This window comes from Ursus arctos, unplaced genomic scaffold (genome assembly GCF_023065955.2).
Source record: "Ursus arctos isolate Adak ecotype North America unplaced genomic scaffold, UrsArc2.0 scaffold_2, whole genome shotgun sequence".
Classification (NCBI taxonomy): domain Eukaryota; kingdom Metazoa; phylum Chordata; class Mammalia; order Carnivora; family Ursidae; genus Ursus; species Ursus arctos.
Window position 1 is genome coordinate 75,620,305 of NW_026622874.1, and position 20,970 is coordinate 75,641,274.

Sequence of the window (20,970 nt, forward strand, 5' to 3'; positions counted from 1 at the left end):
TTAGGGAACTTGGGGGCTCACGGCTTCCGTCTGGGAGCAATACAGTATGTTATGAAATTAAATGCATAATACTACTCAGTGCATAATAAACAAGAAGACTGCATATGTGACATCCAGAATCCTCTCAAGGATAATTCATTGATGCAACATATTAACACACTTGTCATCAGTGGTACAAGAAAAGTGCTAGGGAACAAGAAGAGAGAAGATAAAGTGACTAACTTTGGGAGAGATACAGGAAGTGGAAGGAAATATTTTGAGGCCTGTATAAACAGCCATATGATGGAAGTTAAATGTCTACAAAAAAGAATGTTTATGGAGCTCTAATCAAGATAGCACAGCATGATCAACATTTACTGTACGTCCTCCGCTCCACGCTCAAGAGCCGTGATGGATAAAATCTAAAAAAGAAAACCAAAGGACATAAGTAGCCTCAAAATCAAAACAAATAGCTCCATGGATGAGAAACAAGGCAGAAAGATAATAAGCGGGGTTACGGTACTGCTGGGAGGTAAGCTCCTGCAGGGTAACAGAGCCTGCAAGCAGTTTCCGTGACAGGAGGAAATAAAGCCCGGCCCGTTTGAAAGAGGGCTGGCGTGGGAACCTCTGTTTATGGAAAGAGGGTGCAGAAAACCATCGCTGCCTGCTGCCTGGGGCTAGGGCACGGTGTGCAGGTGTTTCTAACCAGCACTCCAGAAAATTAAAGAGAACCAATTTGTAATGTTTACTAATTTCCGTGGGGTGAACGCTTGGATGGTGGCTGATTTCAAATTATCAATGTGACGTCACTGCCCAGACATGGGAAGAGATGCCTGGTAGCACATCATTATATAATGCTTCTACCACACAGACACAGAAGCTGTGGGCTACCTTGCCAGCACGGTAATAGCAACACATAGCAAGATAATTAGAAAATAATCAGTTTTGAGTATTTATTACCTTTGCTTTTTAATATGATTTATTTAATGGGTGAGTTTGCAGAATTTAATTTTTAGTAATGATTGTTTAACAAGGAGCTCACAAAATTCCTTAAAATTTAATAATTGGTTTTCATGAACTGAGTCGGAGCTGTTTCCAGCACAGCACTGGGCTAGGGCTTGTAGCAATCTATGGGTTTAGGAATGAAGGACAGACAGAGGCTCAAGCCTAGGAAATGAGACATGTTTTTTCAGTGTTACTGTGGGCAAGGGCCCTCAAGCTCTACTGTAAGACCTGGTCCTAGGCAGGGGCTGGGGTGGAGGAGACCCAAATCACCAGACAAGGAGAAGCTATTCAAGAAAGAAAGTGAAGCAAAAACCAAAGCTGAAATTACCTCTTACCAAATTGAATCTGAAAAAAAAAACAAAAATCCCATCACCTGTGAAGAAATCTCACGCTACCTAAGACAGTCTACAGACTCCTCAATCAGGAATATGAATTCATTCCAGGTAAAATGAATGATATAAAACTGCCTGAAAATATTTAAAATGAATATGTTTAGGGCATCAAAAAGTGCTTAATAAAGACTGATATCTATAAAAAAGAAGCAGATGTTATGAAACAAAATAGGCATGAATTCAACGAGAATAACTGGTAATGAAAGCTTAGAGACAGTGGCCATTAAAGATAGCCATTAAAACAGAACACAAAGACAACTCTCAATAAATGGGATGAATTCTAAACTGGACACTAATCAGAGAGGAAAGCAGCGAATTAAAGGACGGAATGGAGGCCCTGAACCAACCAAAAGACAACACAGAGACTCAGACACAAGCAATCAGAACACGCAGTTCAAAGAGCCCAAAGAATGGATTAAGAGGTATCAATGGATGCTTAAGAGACAGTGCAACAGGAGAAAGGAGGAAATAATACTAAGAATAACTTGAAGAAACAACTGCTGGCCATTTTCCAAATGAAGGAATATATGGGTCTTGAGATACAATATTCTAAGCAGAATAAACAAAGATCAATTCGTACGGATACATATCATGGCGATACTGTGGAGCATCCAACAAAAAAACCCTAAAAAGATATTGTGGCAAAAATATAATAAAGGAGTGACAATTCAACAGCAGACACCCCAACAATAACAGAATCAAAGAGTAATGCCTTCCAGCGCTGAGGGCAAGCAACTATGAACCTCAAATTTTATACCCAGCTAAACCATCATTCAAGTCAAGGGGCAAAAGAAATACATTCTGGGGCATATGAAGACAAACAGTCTACCACTCCCAAACCTTCACTGAAAGAATTATTAGGCGATACACTTCAGCAAGGAAGGGATGAAATATTAAAAAACAGTGACGAGCTAACACTGATAAAAATATTTTGGTAAATTCAATTAACTACTGATTTTCTTTGAGAGCCATTATTATTTTTTTTAACGTAAAAGTAAAACTGAAGCTCAAGAATGTCAGGATGGGAAACTCAATGGATAATTAAACCACATAAAAGCTATTGTCATATTTGGAAGGAAGATGAAAATAATTATATTTTGCTAGAAAAAATGCATAATTAACATGCTTCTTAAAAATGTTTGGGCACATGCAACCAAATTAAAAGTAGGCAAAATGTACTTCATCAAAATTTTAAACTTCTGTGCGTCAAAGAACACCATCAACAATATGAAAAGATAACCCGTAGAATGGGAGAGAATATTTGCAAATAATCTATCCGATAAAGATCTAACATCCAGAGAATATGAAGAGATGAATATTAAAAATATGAAAAAATGTTCGATGTCACTAATTATCAGTGCATTGAAAATCAAAACCATAATGAGATTTCATTTCACATCCACTAGGATGGCTATCATCAAAAAGATGGAAAATAACAAGTGTTCACAGGGATTCGGAGACATTAAAACCCTTGTAGAGCGCTAGTGGAAATGTAAAATGGTGCAGCCATTCTGGAAAACACTTGGGCAGTTCCTTAAAATGTTAAACATACAGCCACCATGTGACCCAGCAGTTCCACTCCTAGGTGTCCACTCAGAGAAAGGAAAACACACAGCCATGTAAAAACTTGTGCGTGATCACAACAGCACTATTCATAGTAGCCAAAAGAGTGGAAAGAACCTAAACGTCCATCTAAACTGAGGAATGAACAAAATGTGGCAGCTCCATAGGACGGAAGATTACCCAGCTGTCAAAAGGACGGAGGAGCACTGACACATGCTCCAACATGGACTGACCTCAAAGACATCATGCTCAGTGAAAGCAGTCAGATGCTAAAGGCCTCACACTGTATGATTCCATTTATACAAAGTGTCCAGAACAGGCAAATCCACAGAGATGGAAAGAAGGTTACTGTTTGGCAGGGGCTGGCACAGGGGGCACAGGGGAAAGCAGGAGGACTGCTAATGGGCACAGTGTTTCTTTGTGGAATGGCAATGGTGTGGAATCAGACAGTGGTGATGGCTGCACATCCTTGTGAATATATTAAAACCACCAAATTTTATACTTGAAAAGTGCAAATTTTATGATATAGCTCAATAAAAAAATGCAAAAAAAATGTATGGGAAAGGGAGGAGGCCAGAATGACCCGTGTGGCAGTGATGAGAGGCGGAGACATCGGTATGAACTCATGTTTACCTTAATACTGTGTTAAAAACAGATAACGACCCAGAGAAACATGTATAGATGTGTACGGACACAAGTTAGTATACCGACACATACTCCCTTGCTCTGTCAGCTGTCAGTGCCCAGAAACAAGGGCACATACTGGCCATGAGCACACCTAGTGTCCAGGTCTTGGTTTCTAATACCATTCTCCAATAAAGGGTGCTCAGAGAAATGGCTGACTGTGGGGCTGAGGCAGGAAATACACGAGATGAGCCTGGAGCATCTTGTTGGGCGAGAAAGGAAGGAAGTGCTCAAAAACTCGTGCGACGGGGGTGTGTCAGAGGGACACAGGCATCAACGGGAAGAGCTCCCACAGCCAAACGTCAACAAGGGAAGCAACAAAATATACTCGTGAACTATAACCCAAAGTATAAAAAATAAATCCATGAGCCCAAAGTAATATAAATAAGTAAGTAAATGTGGGAAAAAGAGACAAAATCTCCCATATAGAAGAACAAATAATTGACATCGATACTCCGTCCTCAGGGAGGTAGAGCATAACTCCCCACCTCGAAGGTGTGGACTGTGCATATGGACTTCCTTCCAAGAGTAACTTTACAGTGGAGACACAGGCCAAATATCACCAGGGATGGGAAGGCAGGTTGCTAGTATGCACCTCTGATGCACCTTGATGACTGTATGCAAACGGCACTTTACACCTGTGTGGTCCTCCTCCCCGAAACCCAGGACTCCAGAATGAGACCACCATCAGACCCATCCCCATAGAGAGACATTCTGCAGAATACCTGACCAGTACTTCTCGAAACTGTCAAGGTCATCAAAACAAGGGGATTCTGAGAAACTGTCAGATCGCAGAGGAGACGAAGGAGGTGTGATGCCTAAGTGAGGTGTGCTATGCTAGATGGGATCTGGGAGCGGAAAGAAGACATTAGGTAAAAGGTACGGGAACCTGATTATGGACTTTCATTGCTGAAAGTGTATCAATATCAGTTCATTAATGGTAGCAAACGTACCATACTAGTGTAAGATACTAATAACAGGGGAATCTAGGGGCAGGGTGTAAGGGAAGTCTCTGTACTATCTTTGTAATTTTTACGTAGATTCGAAATTGTTCTCAAATTTAAAAGTTGATTTAAAAAACCCATACAGATAATTTCCAAAAGAACCGAAATGGAATATGCAGCTTTCAATCAGCAAAGAGGCGGGGGAAGAAAAATCAGAATAACTACAACAAACAAAAAAAATCAAACACGAAATTTTTAAAATGTTCCTAACAGCAAATGCTGGGTCTGGTGCAGAGGAACGGGATCGCTCCTGCAGTGCTGGTGGGAAGGTGAAGTGGTACAGAGACGCTGGCAAACAGCCTGGCAGTTCCTTATAAAACTGCACTTGCATTTACCGTATGACCCGGCAACAGAACTCTTGGACGTTTATTCCAGAGAAATGAACACTTATGTTCAAGTATCTGTATGTGGATGTATACTGTAGCTTTCTTTGTAACAGCCAGGAATGGGAAGCAACGTGCACATCCTTCCGCGGGGTCTATGGCTACACGCCACGGAATACCACTCAGTAGCAAGAAGGAACGACCCATGCATACACACCACAACTGGAGTAGATTTCAAGGAAATTACACTCCTTCAAAAAGCCAAGCCCCGAAGTTTCCACTGTGTATGATTCCGTTTATGTAGCATTCGTGAAATGACGAAATTACAGATATGGCTGCTAGGAGTTAGGCACAGCGGGCGAGGGGGTCGGGCGCGGGTTGGCCTATAGGAGGACGGCAGGAGGGATCCTCGTGGTGATGGAACTGTTTGCATTTGACAAAGATTCAAAAAGGTCTGAAGGGAAGGTGTTCAAAATGTTTACGGCAGCTACTTCTGGGAGACTCTGAACAGGGCATTGTGACTACAGCTGCCAGGGCTCGCAGCAGGCGCCGGGACACACGTGCGGGCAGGTGTGGCCGTCTGCTGGCTGAGGTCCACACCCAGGGATGGGAAGCAAGGGCACCCAGGTTTCTCTAAGTGGGGCAGCCAAGGGTGGAGGGAAACAGCTATTTCCATTTACTGTTATTAGGATATAAACAGATATAACTCATTTCAGGGCGTAATGAGGTGCTATGCTCTCACATCTCACTGTGCGTTCCCCTTGACCCACCACCCCCACTTTGGTAGAAATGTATCCTTCAGAAATACCCAGAGAAGAATCCACAGACGTAGGTGTGTTGCATCTGGGGGCATAAATGCGCACTCCAGTGTCCACTGAGGCACTGATTCTGATGTTCATTTATGGGAGGACTGGATAAATTAAAGCAGGTGTATTTTTGAAAAGAGGTAGATTTACATGTGCTGGCATTGAAAGGCACCAAATATATTATTAAGTATGAACAAGATGTTAAAGTACTGTGGGATCCTGGTTTTGTAAAACAGAGACAGCATGTGCCTAAGAGGGTGTGTGCACGTGTGTTTGGAGCCCCTAGCTGCACTGGGATACAATCCCACTGCTCACACTGGTGATTTCATGGGGAGGGTGGAGGGCTGGGATTAGCGAGGGGGCGTCACTTTCTACTCTTTCATACTGTGGTCCTCGCCACAACTGGGGATGGAACAGTCCTGACCACACAGACCGGAGGACCGTGGAAGTGACTGCTTCCTCCACAGCCTTCCTGGGGTTTCAAAGCTTCATGGCCTGCGCCGCTGGAGGCCCAATGGGAGCCTGTGCCGTTAGACCGGCCTCGGGGAGTTCCTCATGGCCAGACAGAAGCCACTTAGTGTTGTTATTATTTTGTTGTGTACTAGATTATGTGCATGGAATTTGGCTCTTTATGCCTAATTCATAGTTGCAAACTAATATTCTGGAAGGAACGTTTGGCAATTTTGAAAATGGATCACATTAGCTGTAATTAGCTGTAAAAACTCATTTATGTTCAAGTTTCACGCCATGTTTATTGGCGTCCACAGAGACAGGAGCATTAATGGGGCTGTTCGAGTGACCTGCAGAACTTTCCCAGCAGATCTCAGCGGACTCTGGACAGCTGTGCTGGTCTGCGGTATGTGTGCTATCCCTCTTCCCACCGCAAACCCCTCAGGGCTCACCGTTTATTGTTAATGTCCCAAGTCACAGCAAATGTGGCCGGATGAGGATTGTGGTATTAGCAGGGATACCTAAGAGGACGAGCAATAAAGATCAAAGAGACTGTCAGTGAGCAGGGCCACTGTGTTTAGGATAGCCTCCCCTCTGGCTGGAGAGCTCCCCACCCCCACCATTACATCAGGAACTTCAGATCTTGGAGTCTTGAATAAGACACCGTGGAAAGGCCACGGAGTAAGTGTACAAAGGGACGGTCGGGCAGGAGGCTGCAGTCTGTGTCAAACGGAGGAGGGTACGAATCACTCTCCACTCTGCCGGGTTCTGGTGCAGAGTTCAGGGCTCTGGGCCATTCCTGGCAGGCCCAGTGAAAACTGAAACACAAGGGATGAGACTGGAGGAGGTATGTGAGAGAGCCTCTTCCCGGCCTGGAACCAGAGCCAGAAGCAGCCTGGTGGCTGATAGTGGGAGTTTCTATTTCCCACCTCCTGGGAAGTCCAGCAGTTCTCAATCCCGATTATACTCCTCCCTCGAGTAAAGGCAGTATTGAGGCAGAGTAGAATGAGGATGGCTTGGAAGGAGGACAGCAGCAGGACCCTAAGGACTTTCCAAGCATCATCTTGCTGAATCCTCCCAACAGAGGCTCGAACGAATCACCTCCTTTTTACAGATGAGAAAACTGAGGCCGGGAGAAGAAACAAAGTTCTCCAGCTGGAAAACTCACGTCAGAGCCCAAGTGCTGAATTGGCCTTGCAGACTGTGGTTCTGTTCTTTGGGGACCTTGGGCAGGCCGCTGCCTTTTGGAGGCCTCCACTGCCTCCCTTGTGACGTGAATAAGGATTAACACCTGTCTCATGGATGGCAGAGAGGTCTGAAGAAGAGCACGGAACCGGTGGCAAGCACCCAGCACCTAGCAGGTGCTCATCAACGCCTGGGGCTCCTCCCGGGCGGGGCCCGCAGCTCACTGCTGAAGTGGGACACAGACACCACGTGCTTGCCCGGCAAAGCAGTCTCCCGCCTGAGTTCCAATTCTGCCCCTTTTATGCCAACAGGCCACGAGGACCCATCTCTGCTTTCTATTAGCTTTTGATGGGGACACATTGATTCGCAACTCAAGGCAGGTAAGGAATGCATTAATAAATCATGGTTTCCCTGACGGGGGGATTGATTTTAGCAGTGTTTTCAAGAGTTGTGCAGGATTTCCATTCTGGCTGTTCATTAGTCATCTGGGGCCGACATGCCTCTGTGGTTCCTTAATTGAGTATTACGTATAGATTGTTTCTGAATTATGAACTGCTGTAAGGAGATGACAAGCATCTTCTTAAATTACCGCCAGAAGAATTCCCAAACAAAAGACAGCCCCCTGCACGTCAACAGAAGACAGCTTCTGTGGTGTGAGCTCCGTGTTTATTTCTCCATGGTATTATGTCATAAAGACACTATAAAAGCTATTTTTAAGCTGTCGTGATTCAAATTCATTTCAAATAAATCAGAGGATGGGAATGCGATCTCCATATAATTTAATATTCTAATACTGGAAGCTTGCCTCAAATCAGTCAGAACACGGGATGTCCCCCAGGATAATTTTAATATTAAAAACTGGCTTCCTTAATGCGTTCGTGTTACTTAAGCCTGGAAAGTGCAAACAAATTTGAATTTTCAGGACCGCTTTTGTTTTTATCCTGACTATACATTTATGACAATGGCACACATCTTTACATTGTCAGCTGTGACAGTGAAAACTGTTGTAAATCATTAGTCACTCAATTCTGCCTCAGTGGTAAGGAAAAAAAGTGACTCACTAAAAAAAAAAAAAAAAAAAAAAGGAAAAAAAATTTGGTGTGAACAGACAGAAAACAGGTACAAATGATCCTTGCTGCAGGTAAAGAATTTCATCAACAGGTCGCCGAGGGCCCTGAGACAGCGGCCCCTGCAGCTGCTAATCCAAGATCGGGGTACAGCCCACCTGACTTGTTACGTAAGAGATTCTTTACTATTGGGTTAGGGTTTTGAGTTGCCAGAGAGGTTAAGGGACGTGTCTGGGGTCACACAGCCAGGACCAGGCTGACTTAGAAGCAGATGCTCTTCACCCATTACTTAGAGGTATGAGGTTCCAAGGATCACGGCACTACAGGCCCAGTAAGAAGCCTTCCTGGAGGGGGTGGCTTTGACCTAAGTCATACTCTCCACTTCTGTCGGTTCTTTGTTCGTATCTACGCTGGCACTTGAAGTAGGATAATGATTCTTGCGGTAATAATAATGATAATAAGTGATATTTATGGAGTGCTCACTACAGGACATTGTTCTGAAGAGAACTTCACATGTTTTTAAATCGTGTGAGCCCCACAATTTCCCCACGAAGAAGGCACAGTTATTATCCCAGTTTGGCAGATAAAGAAAACAGACGTAGACATATTCCGTGCTTGCCCCGCTCGGCCTGTCCCTGGCAGGGCTGCGATCAGAGCCCAGGGGTCTGGCCCCAGAGTCGGCGCTCTTAACCAAACACCTGCCAAGTGGAGGGAAAGAAAGCACACCCGAGAGACAGGCCAGGTGGGTCAGGGGTGTTGAGGAGGCAGGAACTACGTAACCACCACACGGCTGCTGTTGACCCACCACCACCCATGGGCACCCCCATTCCTTCTCTGTGCTTCTGAATCCTCACCAGACGCGTGACGTGGGAGAAATTCTTCCGCGAGTTTTCCAGGGGAGTGCATGGTGGTACCAGGATTCCAGATCAGAGTCTGGCTCAGCTGGAGGGCAGGGGTGGCAAAGCTGGGGGCCGGACTGACCACTGGCTGGAATGGAGATGAGTGAGGTGCCAAGTCCAAGCCTGCATCCTCCTCCTCGTGGTGAGAGCATCAAAGCACCCCATCACCCCCAGTTCCAGCCTTTCATGAATCCAAACCTTCCCATCCCCAAATTCCCATTAACTTAATTGACCTGGGGTCTACAAACATTTTCTGTACAGGGTCAGAAAGTAAATATTTTAAGGCCATGCAATCTCTGTGGAACTGCTCAACTCTGCCTTCCTTCATAGCATGGGAGGAGCCACCATTCACAGTTATGTAAACATGTGGGCATGGCTGTGATCCAATAAAACTTTATTAACAAAAATGAGAGGAGGGCCAGCCCCAGTAATGGGGAGGAAAAAAAAGCCTATCATCTTTAAAAAAAAAATACATTTGGGTAATCACAGTTCAGCCACAATTTCTCAATCCTTCAAAAAGTAGAATTTTCTTTCTGTACTTCTCACAAATAAAGAAGACAACAAAGAAAACAGTAATTTGTAGTTGTAAAACTATGAATGCCATTCTGACCAGGGAAGACAAGTGCATTTGCCCAACAGAGAACACTGGTTTAATGAACACAAAATTATTCTATAAACAATTACCCAATTATATAATACTTCAGAGCATTTGTAGTAATGGTCAGAAAGAGACTTCTATATTTACTCGAAACTAAGAGTGTCCACATCCTTCCACTAAAAAAGTAACTCAGATCTAAAATATTAAAAAAATTGTGTGCTGACAATTTTTGCTTCAAATTAAATGTCTACTGGGCTATTAGAGAGATTATAAAATTCAACCAACATACAGTTTACGCTCAATAAATATAAATCTATGCTGCTGAATTAACATTCTAGTTGTCCTTTATACAGACAATGCGCAGTGGAAAAGGATCTGAAGTGGTCCTGCTCAAGAGAAACATAATTGTGAGCCTCTTGTGTAATTTTAAATTTTCTAGTAGCTGTCTTTAAATGAGTAAACAGTAAGAGGTGAAATTAATTTTAGTTATGTGTTTTAACCCAATATTCAAGATATTATTTCAACATATAATCAATACATGAAATATTACCAATTTTACATTATTTTCACACCAACTCTGGAAAATCCAGTATGCATTTTATACTTAGAGCTGATCTCAATTTGGACCAGCCACTTGTGGCTACCATACTGAGTAGAGCCATTCTGGCGTGGGACAGATGTGGAAATCTAATCCCAGCGTTGGCTCTAACTGAATGGCCTTAGTTTCATTATCTGAACAATGGAGGTAATCACAGCTACCCTGTGAGGCTGCTGCTATGAGAAACAGCTATACTATGGCTGGCACACAGTAGGCTCCTAATGAATGAAAGCCATTATAATACCAATGATTACATCACTGGATATTTCTTTAACAGAAGCACTGAATTATTACTATCACATGACAAACACAAAGCCCTTTTGCAGAGCAAAAATAACCACACCACATGTACAAACAAAGACGGCGGCTTTGGGATCAACACTTTTCGTATTTTACAAGGAAGCTCAACTGCTGGGTCAGAGAATACCTCCGCTTTTTTGGTACAGCGTCAAGTACAACTGAAGAACCGTAAACTTCATACAGTTGATCAATTTTAACACATGTCCACACCTGGACACCATCACGAAGATCAAGATCATGAAGATATCCCACCACTCTCAAAAGTTTCCTCGTGTTTCTTGGGAGTCATTCCCTCCCTCCTTCCTGGCCCAGGCAACGTCTTTCTGCTTTCTATAGATGGATGTGGATTTCATACAGTGGAATCATATAGTTTGCAATCTTTTTTGGTCTGGCTTCTTGCATGTAGCACGATTTTGAAAGATTCCTCCATATTACTGTATGTATCAAGAGTTCACCCTTTTTATTGCTAAGTAATATTTCATTGTATGGATATCCTGTAATTTGTTTACCCATTCAACTGCTGATGGGCCCTGGGGTTATTTCCAGAATTGCCTCAGCACGTGGGATGAAAAGTGATTAACTGTATATGTTTGGGTTTATTTATAAACTCACTTTTCTGTTCCATTAATCTGTTTATCTTCTAATACCAAATGCCAGCTTTGATCACTGTAGGCGTACAGTTAATTCTGAGATCAGGTAGGGTAGGTCTTTCAACTTTGTTCTTCTTTTTCAAAATCACTTCGCTATTAGGTAACTTGCATTTCCACAGAAATTTTAGAATCAGCTTGCAGATTCTACCCAAAATAAAACTGCAGGAATTTTGACTGGAATTATGTTGAATCTATGGATCAATTTGGGGAAAATGCCACATTAACACCAGTCTTCCAATCCATGAACATGGTCTATCTTTCCATTTACTTAGGCCTTCTTTAATTAATGTCAGCAATGTTTTATAGTTTTTAGGGCAGAAGTCTTACATGTCCTTTGCTATTTCTGGGTATTTTATGTTTTTTGCTGCTATTGAAAATTGAATTATTTTTACAATTTCATTTGACAAGTGTTTGTTGGTGGCATATAAAAATACACTTGACTTGTGTCTATTAACCTGATACCCAGAGACCTTGCTAAATTCATTTATTTTAGTAATTGTTTTGTAAATTCCTGGGATTCCCTACGTATATAATCATATCATCTGTAAATAGGAACAGTTTTATTTCTTCTTTTCTGATTGTTATGGTTTTTCTTGCTTTTTGTAATGATTGGAACCTCCAATATGCTGTTACATAGGAATGGTGAAAACAGGCAAGCTTTCCTTATTCCTGATTGCAGGGGAAAATTTTAGTCTTCCATAGTCCCATAGCTTAGACTTTGGATATGACTGTCAAATTATCCTTAAGGAAAGAAAGCAACTTAAATTCCCACCAAGGGTGTGAGAGTTTGGTCACTGAGATTTCATTCCTTGGTGATCTTACGAGGAAGAGCCTTTCAAAGATTAAAAGGGAGACTGTCTAGAACAACACACGTTTATCCAGAAATTCTGAGTAACTGCTATCCTTTTTTTTTTTCTTTTATCATGTTGGATAATCCCTGTCCTCTTACTCTTAACTAAACCCTTTCACAGGTTTTATGCTGGTGGATGCTGTCGGTGTCCCCACCAGGCCCCTGTGCAGGCTGGTGCGTCCGGCTGCTGCCGGGAAGGTTGGCTGCTAACTGCTCACAGCTGCCTTGCTCCTGAGACCTGAACAACTAAACCAACACCGTGGTGGGGGGCAGAGCCAATGAATGAATGACCCGAGAGTGCAAAAAGTCAGCCCCTAGACCATGTGGCACAGGGGTCCTATTATATGAAATATCCAGAATAGATCGGCACATCTATGGCGACAGAAAGTAGATTTCTAGGGCAGGGAGGGAGGAAATGGGGAGTGGCTGCAGAAGGGTGCAGGGTTTTTGACAGCGTCATGCAGATGTTCTAAAATTGACCGTGGTGGAGAATGCACACTCTGTGAATAGACTGAAAACTGCTGAACTGTACGCTTTAAATAAGTGAATTGTACTGTATGTTAATGGTAATGGTATGTCAATAAAGCTGTTATGGTGCAGTGGGGGAGGGAAAGAAAGGGAACAATGACCATAATAGGAATAGCTACCATTTTTTGAAGATCTGCTATGGGCCAGGCACCATAAACAAGCCTCATTGTGTGTATTATTTTTAATTTTTCCACATCCCTAAAATGGATCACTGTATGTGGGGGCCGGAGGACGTGGCCCCCCTGCCTCAAGGCGGGGGTCCACCTCTGTGGTGTGATTCATGCTCTGGAGCTCAGCTGGATCAGGCTGAAACCCTGAGCACATATCCTTGCTTATTTTTTAAATGTTTTTTTTATTATATTATGTTAGTCACCATACAGTACATCCCTGGTTTTTGATGTAAAGTTCGATGATTCATTAGTTGCGTATAACACCCAGTGCACCATGCAATACGTGCCCTCCTTACTACCCATCATCAGTCTATCCCATTCCCCCACCCCCCTCCCCTCTGAAGCCCTCAGTTTGTTTCCCAGAGTCCATAGTCTCTCATGCTTCATTCCCCCTACATATTCTTGCTTATTAGCTTTGCTCCTTGCCCTGTGTCCTCATGCCCCTGCTCCAGGGAGCCTCCCTCAGACACTGACCTAAGGAGGTCAGCTGGACCTCCTGACGCCTCTATTACTCTCTCTGTGAGTCCCAGGGCCGCCCAAGGGCTCCTGGCTGCTGCTTTCTCCCACAGCCCCACTCACCTTACAAATAACAAAGACTTTTTCTTAAGAGCTTCAGCTTGCTCTTTTCAGTGGCTTTAAAATTTCCTTTCCACTCTTTTATCTTTATTGTGTTTCTGCCTTCAAAAGTAATGCATGCCTTAGGAGGAGCAGCTGAATAAGTTATGGTACACACACAGTGCAACTGTTAAGGAAAAGTCAGGAAGATCTCCATGAACTGATAGAGAATGACAGCCAAGAAAAATTATGTGAATCAAGTGCAAAAAGCATACACAGTAGCCCTCCTTTTGTGTAAGAAGGGATAATAAAACAAACACACATGATGCATGCAGCTTACCCTCCAATAGATCAGAAAAATATATATGTATTTGCAATATCTCTCACAAAAAATAAAAAAAATAAAGCAACTGGGGTAACATGCTAGATAAATCTGGGTAAAACGAATATAGGTGTTCTTTTTACTTGCAACTTTTCTGTAAGCTTTAAAATATTTCTGAATAAAAAGTCAGAAGAAAAAAAAGCAATGCAAGCTTACTAAAATCAAATCAAATGTCGTAAAAATACAGAGCATGAAAAAAAGGAGGGGCAGGAAAATCCCTTGAACTTCCTCTTCCCATTTTAGTTCCGTGTGTATTGTCCAGACATTTCAAATCGTCTGTACTGATAATACAGGTATTAGATACAGGTCTATGGCAATACACGTATATACAAATACACACAATTTCACAAAAACGGGGTATGCCATCTACGGATTTGCAACTTGCTTTTATTCACTCCACACTGTATCTTTTCATTGTTCCACTCAGGACATACAGCTCCATCTCAGAACCTCCCCATAAAATCCCGGAAACTGTATTTCCAGTATGTAAAAATCTAGGCTGTCAGATGATCATTCTAAACTGGGAGGCCAGGTGGGTTCAGGGCCTTTCAGCTCTGCACACTGCTCAGGTACCTGGAGCAGCTCAGAGTTAGCAGAGCTTCTCCAAGAGCCCCCGGGGACCTGGGAGCAAACCACTCCTGGGAGGAAGGAGTCTCACAGCCCAGCCACTCCGGCGGGTCTCAGGGGAGGAGCCCATCTGTATCTGTTTGCTGCAGGATCATTAGCACAGGAAGAGACTCCCAGGTGTACGGAGCACCTGAGCCGAGAGGCCCTGCTCTGTGCAACCTGACCCAGGGAGAGGGCTGCATCGTCTCCTACGGGAGCTGGGACCCAGCTTGCTGATGGGGGGTGAGCAGCCACAGCTGGCTGGTGAGGACTTCATTACCGCGGCACCAGGTGTTCCTGGGCGGGGCCGCTGCTGGAAGCCTGGGTTCGCGCCTTCCCCTCTCCTGTGGGTGCTACGTAGCTGCAAACATCTGGTTACCTCAGGCATTTGCCCAGATGTCTGGCTCACGTGTCGTGAAACATCTGGTTTGTCTTAAGGATCCATAGCCTCTTGGGATTCTTTCTTTCCTTTTTTCTGATTGGGTAGGAATTATGGCCCGGTTGTTGAAATGACCTTCACCCAAGGCCAACTCATTCATACTCTATAACCACAAGAGATTTTTTTTTCTTTCTTTTTAAAAAAATTTCCTCCCCTCAAGAAATTACACTTTTCTGGCCTCGACTCAATAATAATCAACAAAAATTATATTGTTCACTGTTCAAGACTCCTCTTAATTGAAGCTACAAGCAGGTGAGGAGGGGGTGGAGCTGTAATTCTCGATGGCACAGAAGCGGCCCAGAGAGCACCAAGGGCTGTGCATTTTCAGCTTCATCAGGTTGGAAGTGCTTCTGCCACAAAAGCCCCAAAGAAGAGCAGATGGGGAGAGAGCGGCCAGTCGGAGTCATCACGCCAACACCCAGAGGAGTCGAGAAGGGCCCAGGTCCTGTTTCTAACGTGACGTTTCCACTTCCAGCCACTGGACTCACTTACACTGCTACAGGACACGAGCCTCCCCTGCCTCTGGGAGCACCTGAGCTTGGATGACCCAGGGCACAGAGCAGCGCTGCTGGGAAATCATTCCTCTCCAAGGCCTGCAGGTGCCTGGCCACCCACACAGCCAAACCCCTGGGAGTACGGCTGCAGAGGAGCCCTACTTACCGCCTTGGACTCAAGAATTAATTATGCGCTCACAAAATTCAGACTCACTTCTTACTTATCTACAAAGGAGGCTACACTCAACTTTTTTATTTAATTTTTCCCCTTCCTAATGACGCAGAAATTCAAAACCTGTGTGAAATATGCAAGAGGAGGGCTGTTTTATTCATACTAACATTTGGCTGCCAAAAAAGCAGTGGCAGCTTGGGGTAGGGGTCAGGGGAATGCAGGCTCGAATCTCAGTCTGCTATCATCAAGCTGTGTGAGTGTAGCATGTACACTAGCCTCCCTGAGCCTCAGTTTCCCCGTGTGGAAGGCAGGAGTCATATCGACCACACCCCGGGGTCACTCGAAGATCAAGGGACACTCAGAGCCATGCCCAGGGTTGTGTGGCAGGAAGCTGCCTGTGACGTACTCAGGCAATGCTCAATAATTACACCTTCCTCTCAGCCTTCTCTAAGTATCTGATCAGAAGATCTTTTTTTTTTCATTTGCACAAATTACATCTTTCTCGCTATTCATAATTTCCTCTTTATTTCTAAAAGAAGATGGCGGGCTTGTGTGTGAGATGCAGTGTGTGGCACACATTAAGGTTTCAATCCAGAATGGACAATTTTCTAGATTTCCATTACCCAGCTTCCATGCCCGATCTTAAACACAGCTGTCAGGACAAGAGGCTCATTAAAAAGATTGTTTTGACTGACGGCATGTTCATGTATCAAACTGGAAATCCATCCAAAAATACTCAAGGGAGGCAGACAGAGGTGGCAGCAAGCCGAGGAAGGGAGATGTTTTGCAGGGTGTCGAAGATGAAATGTGCTGGGGTAAAAAGCGCTCTAGCTTGGACTCCAGCCCGGGAGGTCTCGGAGGGGCGCTGTCACCACTGAAACGTGAGGACCTTAGAAAGTCAGCTTCCATTTCATTTCAGGACTGGAGAAAGAAAGATGGCAATCAGGCAGACTGCACTGTGGCACGAGCCAAACGGCATGCTTTTCCAGGAGCCCCTTAGACGGTGGTCTGCCCTGGGCTCTGTCCATGCCCTTGTCGTCCAACAGGATGACACTGCCTCCTCCTGACCTCAGCCATGCCACCCGTGACGGCTCCGAGCCATTTCCCGGAGTTCTTGGACTGCTCTGAGGCCCTCTCCTCCTGACTCACTCACTTCTTCGGCCCCTGTGCTCGCTGCTGCCGTGGGCTTCCCCTGGACAGCGCACACAGTCACCTGCTGCAGGGTGCAGGCCGTACGTACCACTGCTCTCCTGCTAGAGCCTGCTCAGAGCCTCTTCAGCTCTCTGCCCTAAGGACAGCCTTCGTGCCTGCCTGTTCTCATCCTCTTGCCTGCCCGGCGGCCCGCCTTTCTGCCCCACATGTGTCAGGACGACAGTCGGCTGTCAGTGGCTTGAACAAGTGAAAGGTGCATTTGTATTTATCTATGACGTATTTATCCACCCTGTATAAAGAAAGGAGGCGGGTGGCCAGGGTGGGCACAGTTTGGCTCAAGGATCTCACTAAGAACACTGGTTCCTTCTGTTTCTCTGCTCTGCTATCCTCCGCTTGTAGCCTCGTCTTCAAGACTGCAAGATGGCTGCAGGGCTTCCAGGCACTGTGTCCCAGTTCCAAGCATGAACAAGAGAAACGGGCCAACGAAAAGCTTTGCAGGAAGCCTCACTTGCTAAATTCCAGGTGTAAGGGGGTCTGGAAAGGAGTGTTTTCAGACTGTCACGCTGACATCCTGAACAAAACCTGGTAGGGAAAGAGAAAATGTATCCTGGATAGACTGAGCAAGGTTGTTGTTTCTAAAATGCAAAACTTGATTGACAAAAAACCTTTACATGCTTCTTTAACACCTAATGGTCCTGATCCGGCTCCTGTTCCCTGTCATCTAACCACCAGAGTCCTGTTCCACTCATGAGTGGTTTCCAGGCCCTGGCGCATGCTCTGCCCCGTGTCTGGAATGCTCCCTTCCTGCCCACATCTGCCTGGGGCACTCTCATTCATCCTTCAAGACACCGCCTGCTCCTCTCCGGACGGGATCATCCCTGGCCCAGCTGCACCAAGCTGGTTCTCCTTCCTCCTGATTCTTGCACATTCCTCGACTCTTGTCCTGGGGTTTCTGGCTTCCCACCTTGATGTCCCCGACCGGTCTGTGAGGGCAGAGAGCAAATCGACTTAACTGGATATCCATCCTCAGAATGAAAAGGCTAGAGCTGCTGCTCTATAAATGACTGTTGGCTGATGGATGGACAGAAGGATGGACGGGCAGATGGACAGATGGACGGTGAATGAGTATATGAAACTTGAGGCAACTCACAAGCTTTATGTTAGTAGGTTCTGGGACGGAGAAATTCCATCTCCCCATTTTGTAGATATTATCTAAGGAAAATCAGTATTCCAGTACTTTCTGATACTACAAAAGAATCTTGTCTGTTACTTATATGCCACATGACATCTGTTTCCTTGATTTTAAAAAGGGGTCGATAATATATCTCTCACGGAGTTGCTGTGAGTTTCAGAGATTGTGTGTAACCCCCCGAGCACAGGCCCAGTGCACAATGGGAACACATGCTTCCTAGCACGGTTTCTGAAATAAGGTGTGAACATGGGGTTCTTTCTTGCTGGCCACGGGAGACAATGCTGGCTGTCTTCCAATAGCCATGCCCTTTCTTTTTTGTCTTTGCTGAAAACAATCCCGATTTTGTTCTGGGACATGTCCTGCTCTGGCAGGTCATGGGCTTCATTTCCAGAGCCAGGATCGAGGCAGCTGTGGCAATTCTCCTCTTAAGGCCACCAGCATTACGGGCTGGAACAAGTCTGTGGCCCAGGTCTGGGCACAGAACTGCGGGAGGATAGCTGCTGGGGTCCTGGGAAAGGTTTTATTTCTTTTAAAAAGCCCCCTGTAGGGGCGCCTGGGTGGCACAGCGGTTAAGCGTCTGCCTTCAGCTCAGGGCATGATCCCGGCGTTATGGGATCGAGCCCCACATCAGGCTCCTCCGCTATGAGCCTGCTTCTTCCTCTCCCACTCCCCCTGCTTGTGTTCCCTCTCTTGCTGGCTGTCTCTATCTCTGTCGAATAAATAAATAAAATCTTTAAAAAAATAAAAATAAAAACCCCCTGTCACTTCTGAGCATCAAATCCAGGACTGTGGCAGCCATCTGAGAAGGTCCAATCTGAGGAAAGGGCCACATGGAGTGGCAGGTGGGGGCAGCGAGCAAAATCACAGCAAGATCCTGATCCCGGAGCTGGCCTGGCTGAGAGCCTGACCCGAGCCTAACCTTCTATGACACGAGATAATAAACTTCCTTGTTCTCTGCGCTGGGCGAACTGCATGGAGCTTCCTGTTACAACCAACAGGAACTGCTACTACCCTATGCTTTTTAGAACAGTAACTCTCCTTTTGGGGTGACCAATAATCCACTTTTAAAATAAATCGGCTTTTGGAAGCTCTTACAAAATAACGGACTTCACTTGCTCTCCAACAGGCCCCTTGATGGGGTGGGACTCCATTCGAGCACTATTTTGTCAGTGACCTTCTCGACATCCCTTCTCCGGCTCGTGAAATTGCTTTCCCAAGCATCACACATTCAGTGGGACCGAGGCGTGGACCCAAGGCAGTGCAGTGGCATCAAGGGGGGTAAGGTGGCTTGGTCACCTCGGGCCATGTCTGTATGACAAGTCAGAGGCAATTTGGAAGTGAGAAACAGACAACACACATTGGGGGCGGAGTGTGTCATTACAAGACCCAAAACGTGGTCAATCAAAAACAAAGAAGGGAAATCTTCTCCTCCCTTAGATTTCAAGCTTTTCACATTGAAGATTAAATGTGGAAAATGCTAAATGGCATAATTTTTTGAAAGAAACTGATGGCTCTGTAACTATTTCCCCTTAAATGTAAGTGTCAATGGTTATTGATCTTAAGTACCTGGACCAGGGGCTGGGAAACTACAGCCCAATGTCTGTTTTCCTATAGGGTGTATGTATTAAGAGTGCTTCTTAGCTTTTTAAATGCCTCTAGGTAGGTTTATATAAGCACCAAGTAATACCCCTAATTTTGCCGCTTGGCCCACCAAGCCTAAAATATGTACAATCTGGCCATTTACAGAAACCGTCTGCCAACCCCAACCTAGATGTCATTGCAGGGATTTTTTTGATTATTTTTTCATTTTTTTGGAAAAACTTAGAAGATTCAGATGAGTATAAAAAATAACATTTATATTCCCACCACCCACAGATAACATCTTGTAAGATCTGCTTTCACAGTTTTTAAGAATGAAAAAATTGTAATTATATGATTTTTATACAATTACAGCCCACGTCCTCTTTGACTGCCACCTGCTATACCAGAGGCACCTGGCTTTAGCTTTAAGGATGGCTACCTTTGGCCAGAGGATCAGCGACCTTGACAAGGTCAAGACAGCTGTTTCTTCACCATAATCGGACGACAGGAAATGGGGACAGTCATCACAGTGCTTCTGTGTACTGATGGATCAATCATACAGAAAAGACTTCTTTCTCTTGAAAGCAGTCTCCATCATGATATATGGGCTTTGGACAGAGTAGGCAACCCCCAACACCTACTGGATTGAATGGGTGCCCCCATCAAAGCAAACGTTTGCTGGAGTGATTTCGTGAAGACGCAGCCATCAAGTAAAGGTGGTTATGAATGAAAAGAAGGAAGAAGAAGAAGAAGAAAAAAGGATACAGGAAGAAGGGAAGAAATGTCCCTGATAGAGAGGCTATCCACCGCACCAGGGATGACACAATTCTCACATTCTTATGGAAAACCATGCCCCTATCAAGCAGGTAGCAAGCCAAGTATTTGCACAACTTCAAATGTGATTTCTGGAGAGAGGAATTTAAATATTAGAAACAAACGTCTCATGCATCTGAAGTCCCCTCTAAGACATCTACTTTGACTGTCATTCTCTGGTTCCTTCCCTGACTTTTCCCCCTACACTGAGCTTCTTGAGGGTAGGACCGATGCTTACTATTCACTGTTCCGGTAGTTTCCAAGCTCAGAGCATGTGTGCACTAAGGGCTCAACACATAGAGATGAATGTGACGACAGACGGAGCACCTGACCCCAGTGTCACGAGTTCCAGTAACTCTTCCAATCAGAACGCTGAACCTCTTCAGCGAAACATGACTGGAGGTCACGTCTGGCTTTACCAAGACCAATTTCGGGCACAGGTTTCATAAATTAAAAAATGTGCAAGCATTTTTAATTTAAGATTTGGACCTGTTTGTGCACAGAGAAGTTTGTGACAGTTGTTACCACAGAGA

At 44.7% G+C, this 20,970-nt stretch overlaps 1 protein-coding gene across 3 annotated transcripts in view; it reads right to left on the minus strand.

Moving 5' to 3' along the window:
• Positions 1 to 20,970, minus strand: part of CPPED1 (calcineurin like phosphoesterase domain containing 1) — a 200,549-nt gene that overhangs the window by 101,317 nt on the left and 78,262 nt on the right. The gene's annotated exons all lie outside the window — the stretch shown is intronic.